The sequence below is a fragment of the Cervus elaphus genome, chromosome 4, assembly GCF_910594005.1.
Source record: "Cervus elaphus chromosome 4, mCerEla1.1, whole genome shotgun sequence".
Classification (NCBI taxonomy): Eukaryota; Metazoa; Chordata; class Mammalia; order Artiodactyla; family Cervidae; genus Cervus; species Cervus elaphus.
This window is the reverse complement of record NC_057818.1, coordinates 59,893,876-59,910,144: the sequence shown is the minus strand read 5'-3', so window position 1 is coordinate 59,910,144 and position 16,269 is coordinate 59,893,876.

Below are 16,269 nucleotides of genomic sequence, written 5' to 3'. Positions count from 1 at the left end.
ATGGATTTCCTTTAGGATAGACTGGTTGGATCTCCTTGCAGTCTAAGGGAGTCTCAAGAGTTTTCTTCAACACCACAGCTCAAAAGCATCAATTATTCAGTGCTCAGCTTTTTTTTACAGTCAAACTCTCACATCCAGACATGACTCCTAGAAAAAGCATAGCCTTCACTCTGTGGACCTTTGTTGGCATAGTGATGTCTCTGCATTTCAATATGCTGTCTAGGTTGGTCATAACTTTATTTCCAAGGAGCAAGCATCTCTTAATTTCATGGCTGCAATCACCAACTTCCGTGATTTTGGAGCCCCCTAAAGTAAAGTCTCTCACTGTTTCCATTCTTTCCCCATCTCTTTGCCATGAAGTGATGGGACCGGAAAGAATATGAAAAAGAACGTCACTGAATCACGTTGCAGTACAGCAGACATTGACACCATACTGTAAATCAACACTATATATCAGTAAAATAAATTTAAAAAACTGAATGTGTCAGATATGATGTGAAGTGAAAGTTGCCCAGTTGTAGCCAACTCCTTCAGACTCCATGGACTCTAGACTGCCAGGCTCCTTTCTCCGTAGAATTCTCCAGGCCAGAAAACTTGATTAGGTAGGCGATCCCTTCTCCAGGGGATTTCCCCAACCCAGGGACCAAATCCAGGTCTTCTGCATTGCAGGCAGATTCTTTACCATCTGAGCCACCAGGGAACCCCAACAATCCTGGGGTGGGTAGCCTATCTCTTCTTCAGTTCATCTTCCTGACCCTGGAATTATACTGGGGTTTCCTGCATTGCAGGTGGATTCTTTACCAGCTGAGCTACCAGGGAAGCTATGATTAGATGACAAATTGTGGAATTCATGACTGGGTCCTCTGCCACGTCCATCATTTCCAGCTCCTCCTTCCTACAAGTAGATGTTACCAAGCTGAATTTGGGCCCATAGGAGTCTTTCAATTTATTATTTCATGAAATTTTCTATTATTTTGTAAAGGTTCTTGCATCTATGTTTATGAGAGATTCTGCCCTGTAATTTTCTTTATATATATTGCCATTTTGTGCTTTTGGTATCAGAGTGATGCTGGCCTCATAAAATGAAGTAAGAAGCATTCTCTACTCTTCAGGTTTTTTTTGGAAGTGCTTGGGAAGCATAGGTATTAACTCCTTGAATGTTTGGTAGAATTCACCTGTGAAGCAATCTGGTCCTGAACTTTTGTTTGGGGAAGTTTTCTTTTTCTATTTCAAGCACTGGACGAGTGATCAGTCTAGTAAGGTTTTCTACTTCATGATTCAGTCTTGGAGTGTTGTATTTTTCTAAAAATTGGTCCATTTCTTCTGGTTTGTCCAAGTGTGTTGGCATAGATAGATGTTCACAATATTGTCATAATTCTTTGCATTGTTGTGTAATTATTGCTCTTTTTCTTCTTGTTTCATAATTTATTGATCAGAGCCTTCGTTCTCTCTTTCTTAAAGTGAGTCTAGTTAAAGGTTTCTCAATGTTTCCATTTTCGTAAAACCAGTTTTAGTTGGATTGATCTTTAAAAAAAGGCTAATGCTAAGTCACTTCAGTCGTGTCCGCAGCCCACCAGGCTCCTCCATTCACAGGATTCTCCAGGCAAGAATAATGGAGTGGGTTGCCATTTCTTTCTCCAAAATATTTTTAAAATATTTTTTAAAATATTAAAAAACATTTATTTATTTATCTCGGTGCACTATGTCTTAGTTTTGGCTCTTGGTATGTTTAGTTTCAGCATGTGAAGTCTTAGTTATCCCGTGTACTATCAGGATCCTGGACCACGGATCAAACCCAGGGCCCCTGCATTGGGAGCTTGGAGTCGTGGCTAATGAAATACCAGGGAAGTCCCTGATTGATCTTTTCTACTGTCTTTTTAGTCTCTGCTTTATCTATTTCCACATTGATTTTTATCATTTCCTTCATTCCTAACTCTGGGCTTTGTTTGTTCCTCTTCTAGTTCCTTTAGGTGTATGGCTAGAATGTTATTCGAGATTTCCCTTCTTTCCTTAGGTGGGCCCATATTGCTATAAACTCGCCTCTCACTTTTCTAGTTCTCAACTCAAAGATGGCTTCTTCATTCCGTACCATTGTGAGTGGAATATAGGTTATATGTGATTTCTACGTAAATATGTTGAAATTTGTTTTGTGTTCCAATATATGATCTATCTGTGAGCAATCGAGCCAGGAGCTGAACCCATGACTGACAACTCAGAGAAATGGATACCCTGGTGAGTGAGTGGTTTGAGCCACAGACTGGGTACCCCAATCCTAGGGTTCTGTGTGTTTGATACAAGTGACATTGTCTGGTGGGAGAAGTGCTGGGATGAGAAGAAGGGCTATAGGAAGGCAGGACTATGCTCATGAGGAGCACACATTGCCTAGCCCATGAGGCAGGGAAGACAGAGGTCTACTCAAGTAGCTGTTGTTTTCCCACAACCAACTCACCACACACCCCAGTCCCAGTGGAATGAACACACCAGTCCTCCTCCCTCCATGGCACTGTATCTGCAAAAGTCACTATGAGGGAAGAATTGATGGAGGGACACATGGTAACCAACAGCCACAGCAGAGCCTGGGTGGAGCAGTGGCAGCCACTGTTGCTGTTGATTCAAGAAACCCCCCAGAAGCAGCCCGGAGATCATATGACAGCTTGTTCACTACAGCTCATTCCCTGATATCACATGCAAAGAACTGACTACCCTGAGGAGTAGTTTCACAACAGTGCAGGAGTGACAGAGGATGGGGAAAGTTTAGAGACACAGGAGACCTGCTGCCCAGACAAGACAGACAGGTCTGCTCTCGTGGCTGCAGAGTTTCCTAGGACCACATACCACCTACTGATGTGCCCTCAGCCTGAACACAGTGAATGCTTCTGCTCAACTCAATCCATGTCATATCCCTGCACTGGATCTAGAGTGCCTGCAACCAGAGAGAAAACTTCAACAAGGGACACAGAGCAACCTGGTTCTGGGACAGAGCTGTTCAGCAACAGCTCACCTCTCAACCAACGCTTCGGATCCATGTGAGCTCCCGCAAGCTGTAAAGAGCAGCTCCATAACAGAGTGGGGGCTGCAACGACAGGGAGCAGTCTTCAACTGGGAAGGACAATGGGAACTTACACTTGAGGCTGCGACAGCACAGCCATTGGCACCTACATAGACTGAGCATCAGACCCCTGTCTGCTCATAGTTCCCAATTGATTCAGAGGTCTTCTTCCTCTGGGGAAATGGAACCACTGTGCGGAGAGGAAAACACACACTTTGAAGAAAGACATTCACCTTGGGCCCGACCCACAGGGATTCTGTTCCAGCGCCTGACTGGATTCAAAACAAAAATGAGCTCCTTCACTATGTTTCCTGCAAGAGACTTTTCTCAGATATAAATCTGCAAAGAGACAAACACATAGAGGCTAAACAACACACTAGTAAAATATGATAGGTTCAAAAAAGGAATCAAGAGTAAATCAGAAATTACTGAAAGACAAATTAGAACAAAAACACCACTTTCCAAAATTGATGGAACACAGTAAACAAAGTTCTAAGAGAAAACTTTATATCAATACAGGTCTACTTCAAATGTGTGAGAAAAATCTAAAGAAAAAACCCAAACACACTTAACTGACCAAATTTCTATAAACAGTCTTTAAAGACTGAATTAGGAGGAACTACACAATCTTGAATGAAAAGAAGCAAAATGGCTGTCTGAGGAGGCCTTAGAAATAGCTGGGAAAAGAAGAGACATGAAAAGCAAAGGAGAAAAGGAAAGATATACCCATCTGAATGCAGAGATCCAAAGAATAGGCAGGAGAGATAAGAAAAGCTTCCTTAGCAATCAATGCAAAAAACACAGATAAACAATAGAATGGGAAAGACTAGAGATCTCTTCAAGAAAATTAAACATACCAAGGGAACACTTCATGCAAAGACTGGCTCAATAAAGGACAGAAATGTTATGGACCTAACAGAATCAGAAGATATTAAGACATGGCAAGAATACACAGAAGAACTGTACCAAAGAGATCTTGGCAACCCAGATAATCACGATGGTGTGATCACTTGCACTCACCTAGAACCAGACATCCTGGAATGTGCAGTCAAGTTGGCCTTAGGAAGGATCACTACGAACAATGTTAGTGGAGTTGATGGAATTCCAGTTGAGTTGTGTCAACCCCTAAAAGATGACGCTGTGAAAGTGCTGCACTAAATATGTTAGCAAATTTGGAAAATTCAGCAGTGGCCACAGGACTAGAAAAGGTCCATTTTCATTCCAGCCCCAGAAAAACACAATGCCATAAAATGCTCAAGCTTCTGCACAATTGCACTCATCTCACACACTAGTAAAGTAATGCTCCAAATTCTCCAAGTCAGGCTTCAGCAACACTTGAACTGTGAAATTTCAGATGTTCAACTGGTTTAAGGCAGAGGAACCAGTGATCAAATACCAACATCCTCTAGATCATCAAAAAAGCAAGATAGTTCCAAAAAACATCTACTTTTGCCTTATTGACTGTGCCAAAGCCATTGACTGTGTGGATCACAATAAACTGGAAAATTCTGAAAGAGATGGGAATGCCAGACCACGCGACCTGCCTCTTGAAAAACGTGTATGAGGATCAGGAAGCAACAGTTAGAACTGGATATGAAACAACAGACTGGTCCCAAATAGGTAAAGCAATACATTAAGGCTGTGTATTTTCACCCTGCATATTTAACTTATATGCAGAGTACATCATGAGAAGTGCTGGGCTGGAAGTAGCACAAGCTGATCTCAAGATTGCTGGGAGAAATATCAATAACCTGAGATATACAGATTGCACCACCCTTATGGCAGAACATGAAGAAGAGCTAATGAGCGTCTTGAGGAAAGTGAAAGAAGAGAGTGGAGAAGCTGGCTTAAAGCTCAACATTCAGAAAACTAATATCATGGGATCTGGTCCCATCACTTCATGGCAATAGATGGGGAAACAGTGTCAGACTTTATTCTGGGGTCTCCAAAATCACTGCAAATGTGATTGCACCCATGAAATTAAAAGACCCTTACTCATTGGAAGGAAACTTGTGACCAACCTAGACAGCATATTAAAAAGCAGAGACATGACTTTGTCCACAAATGTCCATCTAGTCAAGGCTATGGTTTTTCCAGTAGTCACGTATTTATGGGAGATTTGTACTATGAAGAAAGCTGAGTGCAAAAGCATTGATGCTTTTGAACTGTGGTGTTGGAGAAGACTCTTGAGAATCCCTTGGCCTGCCAGGAGATCCAATCAGTCCATCCTAAAAGAAATCAGTCCTGAATATTCATTGGAAGAACTGATGTTCAAACTGAAACTCCAATACTTTGGCTGACTGTGTGAAGAGTTGTGAAGAGCTGAAGAATGTGTAGAGCTGCCTCATTGGAAAAGACCTGATGCTGGGAAAGATTGAAGGTGGGAGGAGAAGGGGACAACAGAAGATGAGATGCTGGATGGCATCACCTACTCAATGGACATGAGTTTGTGTAAACTCTGGGAGCTGGTGATGGACAGGTGTTAGGATCCTTTAATGGATCGGAACCTGGTGGTCTGGAGTCAATGATAAGGCAGTGAAAGAGCAAAAGGGGCTGATGGTCCCTGGTTTACACCGAGGACCAATAAAGCCCTTGACACAGGGCTTGCATCGCTCACGAAGGCACAGGGCACCCTCTCAAGGGGAACTTGAAAGCCCGTGTAGGAGAGTGAACACGATGGGTCTCTATGCCCCAGAGAAATACTCGGGGAGTGAGGGGGGGAGAGAGGAGAGGGAAATGACACGGGGAAGTAAGCTCTGATGGAGCAAATGAGCTTTAATGATCTTTTTGTGATTGTGTATAGGCTGTTGTACAAGGAATTTCTTTCGACAATGATAAAGATCAGAAAACTAAATGTGCAGCAACCACTACCAAGGGAACAAGGGATTAACAACAGTCATAAAGTCAGGAGACAATCCATATCTCAAAAAAGAGGATTGAGACTAAGTTTTGTCATAAAGAGAATGTTTACTGAAGGAGACCCAAGCCTGTCTCCCACAATGATCCCAGCCCTGGGAGCGGCTTGCCTTTCCACTGATAAGGAACAGAGGATTTATGAGAAACAGCACGTAGGAATCCTCCCATTAAACATCCCCTGGCAATTCTCACTTATTTATTCATAATATTTGTAAAAAGGGCTTTGACCATTTGAGTTTGTTTAGTTTCAACAATTTCTGCATGAAGGCAACAATAAACAGCAAATATAATTGTCAAGACAATGATCAAAATTATAGTTCCTGACCCGATGCTGTGAGTGAAGCTTGGAGACCATCTGCATGGGTCTAGCCCAGATAAATGGTCAGATAGTTGTTCAGCTAAAGTTTCCAAATGAGTGGAAGAGGGCAGATTTTTAGAAGCAGTTTCAAAGATTTCTTTTTGTAATATTGTACTTTCAGAGAAACATTATCATGTATGTTTTGTAAATGATATTTTATTTGTTCCCAGTTGTAGGCACTATGATTAAATTGAACAGGAGTAACAGAAAATTGAGTAGAATTCCAATCACATTTTAGTATCACCTGTTTTTGTATATCTATTAATTGATCCCTAACCCATTTGATGACTGTTTTTAGTTCTTGTATTTCATCTTAAATATCCTCATCTATCTGAGCCTGAGTGGCCCAAATAGTATAAGCATCTTTAGTCCAATTTTGGATAAAATTATGTGTTTGAATTGAAGTTTGTAATGCAATGCCAGTGATGGCAGCAGTGGTGCAAATAGCTATTAATCCCAAAATGCCAAGAATTAGCCATCCAATGAATCGTTTAGACTGCTGGAGCAGTTTAGTAAGTAACCAGGAAGCAAGTCCAGCCACAGGATCTTCTTCCCAGGGCCATTGGAGATTTATTGGTAACCACAGACTATGTCGAGATCGAAGAATCAAAAGGGAATCATTTCTTAAGGAAATAGAGGAGTTAAGACAACTCTACAATTTGCAATTTATACAAGTTACAGAACATAAAGTCTTAATGAATTCTAAGTTTCCTATAGCTACAACAAAAGGAAGTGGAACACAGGCTTGTATGAACTATGATTGATGATAGCAAAAGAAATAATTACTATGACTATGATTGGTCCCTGTGAAATGTCCAGTCTAAGTCCCAAGTTCTTCAGTGCTTGCTGCAAGTTTCCAGATGTCCCATTGTTTAGGCCCAATCTGTTTATCAAGGATGATTTGAGGGTGAGAAGGGTGGCCTTTTTCCTATCAGGCCAGCCAAGGAGTCATTTTCATGGCAGTGTTTCATTGAACTATTGGTAAGCTTTGCTGTTACTTGAATAACATAATCACATATAGTACTGTTATTATAATCTGAGCAGTTAGATAGCCATATACCACGGGGACCCCAATCGAAAATGCTGTAATTGGCCATAAACATTAGTTTCCCTGATTCAGCTTGACATCTATCTCAGTAAATAGAGTATATTTAATGTCTTTATAAGTAAACCCCTTACATTCTGACTTTTGTCCTCTTCCTAGAGTATTCGTAGTGTTGACATGGTTTTCAGAAAAGGACAGGGCAGTAAACAGTCCAAGCAATGTGTGGAAGTTCTTTTTTGGAGGCAGGACGAAAGCCCGTGTTTGTTGACTAACATTAATACATAATTTTGTTGGGCCCATGCATAAAGGAAGGATTTCATAGCCTAGAGAAATATCACTTAGTCTTCCTTCTTTCTCAGGATGAGAGAGCCCCTCCAAGCTCCAAGGAGGGGGCATATGTGTTGAGTCATTAGTCAATATGATTGGTCCTATATCTGTCCATTCTAGAACCTACAATAAAAACAGGGGTTACGTACATAAGCCCAATAAGTGTGATCAATCAAGTCAGCCTGAGTGGGGGAAGCAAAAGCAAGCAAAGCAAGCATAGCAAAAAAAATATTTTCAGGATTCTGAGGCATTCCCTGTTGAGAAATCAGATTTTCAGCTTGATTAGTAAGGGTTTTTATCTGTCCCCAAGTAGGGAGATCATAAGGTCGATGACGTCGAGTGTAGCATTTTTTGGAAATGTTTTAAAGCCGCCATGGCCTGTACTGGAATTTCTTCCTCCTGAGGTTTCTGTTGTTTCATCTCTAGTTTGAATGTTGGGGTCCCCCTTAGGTTGAATCTTCCGAAGAGGAAGCCATGTGAGTTCGTTGGATCCATCTGGAGAAATAGAAGCATACCCCTTTCCCTGTAAGATTAGTTTTCTAGATTTCCATCAACCCATCTTGATTCCAAATGGGAAGAGGAAGGGAGGTGTCCTTCAATGTCTCGAAATGTTTTTCTGCTTTTGTCAAAATATCTCCTTGCAGTAAGTTAAAAAACATTCAAAAAAAATAAAGCTATATTAACAATAGTTATAGGCTTAAAGAACATATTGTGTTGGAATCTAGTAGAGTCTGCTCTAGATAAGGAAGATAGAAGTGTTCCTATCCATTTCTCCTTTAAAAAAAATTTTTTTTTTAATTTTCTGTGTGTGATATGTTTAACTATGTCTTGTGTTTGTGGATTACAAGGAATGTCTCTAATGTGTTTAATAGAGAATGAAAGTAAAAATTGTTTGAACTGTCTAGAAATATAGGCAGGGCCATTGTCTGTTTTTATAGAATTAGGTGTTCTCATTATTGCAAAGTAAGCTAAAAGGTGGGTTATAATGTGTCGTGTAGCTTCACCTCGGAGAGGTGTGGCCCATATAAAAGAAGAATTTGTATCGATCGAGATATGTAAGAAGGAAGAGGATGAAAGTTCAGGGCAATGAGGTATATGCATTTGCCATAAATCTTTTTTCTATTTTTGTATTCATCATACCATTCATCATTCGTTATACCTTTTTATTAAAAATATATACCTTATTTTTCTTTAGGAACAGTGAACTGTCTTGTATATTAGCATTTTATAGATTGGTGAATATATTTATTACATTATATATTATAATACATTTTTATTTATATATATGTAAATATATACACACACATATATATATTTATACAATTATATTTAAACAATATATTTCTATAATATAACATATTTATATATGTAATAATAGTCCTAAATCTCTTTAGGTTTTATGTAAGAAAAACATTCTGTAAGAGGAAGTTAGTGTTCAGTAATTAATGTTTTCAAATCTTATTTTATTTGGAAATGACCTAGCTATTTATTGAATTTTTATTATTTAGTTTAGTATAACTCTAGAAATTTAAGTTATCCCAATCCTAAGAGATTATTTTAAATTATAATGATAGATTATTACTTTTAATAGTTTATCTAAAAGTTTTCATCTCATTTATATGTGTGTGTATATATATATATATATGGAGAGGGTAATGGAACCCACTACAGTGTTCTTGCCTGGAGAATCCCAGGGATGGGGGCAGCTGGTGGGCTATGGTCTGGGATTACAGCGAGTTGCAGAGTGTCGGACACGACTGAAGCAACTTAGTAGCAGTATAGTATATATATATGTATATATATATATATATATATATATATATATAAAGTTACCTTTTTGTTGACAAATTTAGTTTACCTTAAACCTAGGAACAATAAATGTATTATATAATGTGATGACTTAATACTTGTTAATTAGATTAGCAAACAATTATATTTAAATTATATTTATATTTAAATAAACATTACATTTCATTTCAGCCTCTTGATGAAAGTGAAAGAGGAGGGTGAAAATGTTGGCTTAAAGCTCAACATTCAGACAACTAAGATCATAGCATCTGGTCCCATCACTTCATGGCAAATAGATGGGGAAACAGTGAAAACAGGGTCAGACTTTATTTTGGGGGGCTCCAAAATCACTGCAGATAGTGATTGCAGCCATGAAATTAAAAGATACTTACTCCTTGGAAGGAAATTTATGACCTAAATAGAAAACATCTTAAATAGCAGAGACATTACTTTTCCAACAAAGGTCTGTCTAGTCAAGGCTATGCTTTTTCCAGTGGTCATGTATGGATGTGAGAGTTGGACTGTGAAGAAAGCTGAGCACCAAAAATTTGATGCTTTTGAACTGTGGCGTTGGAGAAGACTCTTGAGAGTCCCTTGGACTACAGGGAGATCCAACCAGTCCATCCTAAAGGAGATCAGTCCTGGGTGTTCACTGGAAGGACTGACGCTGAGGCTGAAGCTCCAATACTTTGGCCACCTCATGCAAAGAGTTGACTCTTTGGAAACGACCCTGATAGTGGGAGAGATTGAGGGCGGGAGGAGAAGGGGATGACAGAGGATGAGATGGCTGGATGTCATCACCGACTTGATGGACATGAGTTTGAGTGAACTCCGGGAGTTGGTGATGGACAGGGAGGCCTGGCGTGCTGAGATTCCTGGGGTTGCAAAGAGTTGGATGTGACTGAGCGACTGAACTGAACTGAAACATTATATTTAATATTGAATATTTTTCAGTTCACAGGAACCTGAATTTAAATAGAGCTCATTTAACTTCATATTATCTAAAAACAAAGACATACATTGAGACACAGATAAATTTAGATAGACGGATAGAGATACTTTTCTGCTTGAAATTAAAAAAAAAAAAAAAAAAACTTTGTGTGTGTGTGTGTGTGTTCTTCCAATTTGTTTATGACTGGAGTCCCAGCTAGAGTAGGCTGTGTATCACAAGGACATCATAAGAGTTAACTTATGGCTTTTTCCTAGGCCTGTTTCTGTTTCCCAGGCAGAATTGAAGTTTCAAAAAAGTATTTTAACAAGTTAACCTTTTCATAACTGCATGTGTAAGAAAAACCGGTTTGTAAATTCAGAAATGATTTTATTTTAATCAGTTTTTTCTGGCGTCTGAATAATATCATGGCCATTTAGTGTCAAAAATGTCATTTTTCTTTTTTATAGTCACAGTATACCATTAATGATATATGCATGAGGGAATTGTTGCCACATTGGGTGCAAAGCTCTGGCTACAAAATTCTGACAAAGAGTGGGACTGTTAAGCATATCTTGAGGTAACATAGTCCATTGAAATCTTTTATGAGACCCAATATGATTAGGATAAGGGAGAGAGAAAGTGAGTCTCTCCCGGTCTAAAGGGTGTAGGGGTATGTTGAAAAAGCAATCTTGTAAATCAGTAATAATAATATGCCAATTTTGAGGAATAGTAGTAGGTGATGGGATCCCTAGTTGCAATACACCCATAGGTTTCATAGATGCATTAACTTTTCTAACGTCTGTTAAGAGAGACCATTTGTTAGATTTCCCTTTTATAACAAAAACAGGAGAGTTCCAAGGAGAGCAAGATTCCTCAATATGTTTCGATTTTAATTGTGTGTCTCTAAGTTCTTTAGCAGCCTGTAATTTATCTTTCATAAGGGGCCATTGCTCTGTCCAAATAGGCTCGTCATTTTTCCCAGTTATTTTAATAATTGCTTGGTTTGTTAAATGAGCAGTGGCCCCTAGGAAAAATGTGGAATGTATATCTGAGATTGACATTGCATAAGTCAGTCTTTCCTATTAGATAAAGGGGTGCATTTATCACATAAGAAGAAGGAAATGGCAACCCACTCCAATATTCTTGCCTGGAGAATCCCATGGATGGAGGAGCCTGTTGGGCTACAGTCCACGGGGTGGCAAAGAGTCGGGCACAACTGAGCAATTTCACTTCACTCACTTACCACATAAGGTCTTAATGTTGCAGGTTGGCCTTCTGGTCACTCACAGGGGTATATTTGAACACTTTGATAGACTTCTTGCATTTTGGTTTGAGAAATTCCTGCAATTTGGCAAGAGATTTTTTTGTATAGGCCATGATTTGGGCCATAAGTGTTTGGAAATAATAGTAATATCAGATCTAGTGTCAAGGAGACCAGAAAATCTTTTACCATTAATTTTTATATTTATATTTCGTCAGGCATATTCAGATACCAATGATGTCCATAAGGATTGTTTTTGGTCTGTACTGTTGAATCTGCCTGTCCATATATCATTAGAGGAGTTAATAGAAATGTGTTGCCAACAAAGGTCCATCTGGTCAAGTCTATGGTTTTTACAGCAGTTATATATGGATGTGAGAGTTGGACTGTGAAGAAAGCTAAGTGCCAAAAAATTGATGTTTTTGAACTGTGGCGTTGGAGAAGACTCTTGAGAGTCCCTTGGACTACAGGGAGATCCAACCAGTCCATCCTGAAGGAGATAGGTTCTGGGTGTTCATTGGAGGGACTGATGCTGAAGCTGAAACTCCAATACTTTGGCCACCTCATGCGAAGAGTTGACTCATTGGAAAAGACCCTGATGCTGGGACGGACTGGGGGCAGGAGGAGAAGGGGATGACAGAGGATGAGATGGTTGGATGGCATCACCAACTCGATGGGCATGAGTTTGAGTGAACTCCGGAGTTTGTGATGGACAGGGAGGCCTGGCGTGCTGCGATTCATGGGGTCACAAAGAGTCGCACATGACTGAGCGACTGAACTAAGTAAGGCAAAAGAAGTAATTGAGCAATTTTGTCCTCCTTTTTGAATTGCCATAGAATCTGAGATGACATCATGATTTGAACTTCTCCTTTAAAATCTGAATTAATTATTCCAGTGTGAACAGCAATTCCTTTACAAGTCAAACTAGATCAGCTGAGTAAAGACTGAAGATTTGTGGGGGTGGGGGCCCAAAAAGTCCAGTAGGGATTGTAGAAGGGACTGCTTGAGGGTAAAGGAGAAAATCATTTAGGGCTGATATGTTGACGGCAACACTGCCGGATGTTGAGGGTTTGAGGGAAAATGTGGAATTTGTCCCTGGTTTTTGTTGAAGGGGACCTGGGGGAGTCCCCTGCTTGGAGTTTCCTGGGATAGGTGTTCCTTCAATATCAAATTTAGATTTACAATCTTTGGCCCAATGCCTTCCTCTATGGCAGTGAGGGCAAATTCTTGGAGGTTTGTTTATTAACCCTCTTATGGCAGTCCTTTTTTAAATGGTTTTTATCTCTACTTGTAAAGCATCCTTCATTTTCCTTTCTAAAGGCAGCAGCCATTTTCTCAGCTAGCATTTGCATCTTTAGAGTTTCTATCCTAGATTGAGACAAGCCTTCAAATAATCAATAATAGTCCCAGTCTCATGAATTGGAGTGATAGCTCTTTGACATTCTTGATTTCCTTTCTCATAAACAAGTAGTTTCTCTAGCTGTCTTTTGACTTCTTCTCCAATTACAGTATGGGAAATAACAGTTTCTAATCTAGCTAAAAAATCAGCATAATTTTCATTAGGTCCTTGTAATATTTTGGTGTAGCTACCTGTAGGCTCTCCTTGAGAAGTAATTCAATCCCAAGTTTCAAGGGCCACTGTTTTTAATTGTTCATGCAGCAAGGAATGGCATTGTATTTGAGCTTCTATGGCATCAAATTGTCTGGTGTCAGTTAACATTTCAAAAGTCATTTGGTTTTGGGAGTGCCAGCTCGGACGTTCTTGTTAGCATGATCTCTGGCTATATCATGAAACCCATTGTCCATTGACGATATTCTGCTGGTTTAAGGAGAGCTTTTACTAGAATTCACCAATCATAGGGAATAAAGTTTCCAATAGAAGATGCCACAGCATTTAGAAGCTCTTTAGTAAAAAGCGAATGTGGGCCATACACAGTTACAGCCTTTTTCATTTGTTGCATGTAAAAAAAACTAATACCTCCATATTGAGGTATTATGTGCCCTTGAGCATCAGTATTTCTTAAAACCAGAAAGGTGGAGAAACCATCTGGTTCAGAGGCTTGTGATTGCACACCAGTAATTCAGAAAGCTTCTGTCATGAAGGAGAGTGAGTACATAATGATTTTTTGCAAATATAAATCTGTACTAAGGACTTATCATTATTATCTTAAAAAGGATTGCCACTTATGGTGTCAAAAAGTGTCTCAGGAGAGTCATTGTAAGAATCATTAGGTTATAGCGAAGGAGAGACTTTTGGATTTGTACCTGCTGGCAGAGGAGGAGCCTTTGGAGCAGCCGGGGAAGGGCTTGTAGGAAAATTCTGAAATATTTTATGTTGTTCTAATTGGGCCTTTTGTAAAGTTTTATCATTTAATTTATATTCATGTAATAAGTGTTCTGTCTGATGTCGAATATTAGGAGGGCTAGAAGTTACCTTGAAATGGCAGAATTACAGCTTCAGTGCGAGCCCATAGGGGCCAGAAATCGATTGGAATATTTTTTTCTCTGTTTGGTGGCTTGTTCAACATTTTCTTTGACCCAGTACCAAATTTCTAAATCAAAACTGTCTTTCTCAGGGAACCAAGGATTACAATTAAACACTGTTTAAAGGCAAGCTTCTATTTGTTGGCGTGAAACCAAAAGTCCCTGAGCTTTAAACAAATGATGAAGTAAAGTAGAGAGATGATGGGGCTTTCCAGCCGTTTGAAGTTAAGTAGAGAAATGAGGTGGCTTTTTAGCCGTTTGGCCCATGTCTTAGTACTTACTAACCTCAATAGGCCCTCAGTCACTCCGTCTGAAATGCCACATATACCAGAGTCCCTGTTCTGGGCACCACTTGTTGGGGTCCTTTAATGGATAGAGAGAGAGACAAAAAGGCACGAGGACATAGGCTCTGATGGAGCAAAGGTGTTTTAATGATCTTTTTGTGAGTATATGTAGGCGGTTTTACAATGAATTTCTTTCAACAGTGATAAAGTTCAGAAAATTAAACATACAGCAATCATTACCAAGGGAACAAGGGATTAATATTGGTCATAAGGTCAAGAGACAATCCATATCTCAAGAAAGAGGATCAAGAAAAAGTAGTTTTCTCATAAAGAGAATGTTTACTGAGGGAGACCCAAGCCTCTCTCACACACTGACCCCAGCCCTGGGAGCAGCTTGCTGTTCCACTGATAAGGAACAGAGGATTTATGAGAAAGAGCACATAGGAATCCTCCTGTTAAACATCCACTAACAGACATGGAGGCCTGGTGTACTGCAGTTCATGGGGTTGCAAAGAGTTGGACATGATGAGTGACTGAACTGAACTGAACTGAATAAAAACCCTCTCAGAAAACAATGTCCAGGACTTGAGGGTGTCACATGTGATCCTTTGAAACATTTTCAAAAATAACATCTATCCTTCTTAAACTCTTCCAAAAAGTTGAAGAGGAGGGGAACACTCTTAAATTTATTCAACCAGGCTATCTCTACACTGATATCAGTACTATAAAGGGACCCTACAGAAAATTACAGATCATTTTCTTGATGAATATGGTTGAAAAAAGTTTTCAAGAAAATATTAGCAGACAGAATTCAACAATCTATAAAAGGTATCATAAATGATTAACATGTAGCATTCTTCCAGAGATGCAAGGATGGTTAAAAATCCAGAAATCAATCCACGTGATACACCACATTAAAAAAAGGAAGAGAAACACAAGATTGTGTCAAGATGTAGAAAAAGCATTGACAAAATCGAGCATCCATTCATGGTAAATACTCTCAGAAAAACGGACATAGAGAAAATACTCTCAAAATTAAAAGGCCATTTATGACAAACCCACAGACGTGTATATCTAAAAGCTTTTTCCTCTAAAATCAGGACCAAGGGAAGGATGCTCACTCTTGCCACTCTGGTTTAACAGTGTGGAGGTTGTAGCCACAGCATTTGGACAAAAATGTAATAAGAGACTTCCAACGCCTAAGAGAAGAAGTAACATTGTCACTACTATAGAGAAACGATACTTTATATAGAAAACCCTAATATCTCCACCAGAAAACTAACTAATGAAAACAGTACACACACACACACACACACACACACACACACACACAATGGAATATTCCTTACCCCTTAAGGATAAAATTTTGCTGCTTCTAACATAGATGGACCTGGATATCATTCTGTTTAGTGAATTAAGTCAGACAGAGAAAGACAAATACTGTATATTATCACCTGACATATGCAATCTAAAACTAGTACAAATGGATGAAAATAATGGAGTAGAAAAAGACTCTTGCACATAGAGAATAAACTAGTGTTTACCAGTGGGGAGAGAAAGTGGGAAGGGGCAAGACAGAGTAAAGATTCAGAAGTACACACTACTATGTAAAAGATAAATAAACTACAAGGACATACTTTACAGCACAGGGAATATAGCCAATAGCTCATAATAGCTTAAAACAAAGTATAACCTATATATTGAACCACAATGTTGTACCTCTGCCACTACCATAATACTGTAAATCAACTCTAATTCAATGAAAAATTTAACATAAAAGAAGAGTTCTGCATTGTGATATGTGGTTGTAATGGCAGTCATATTAC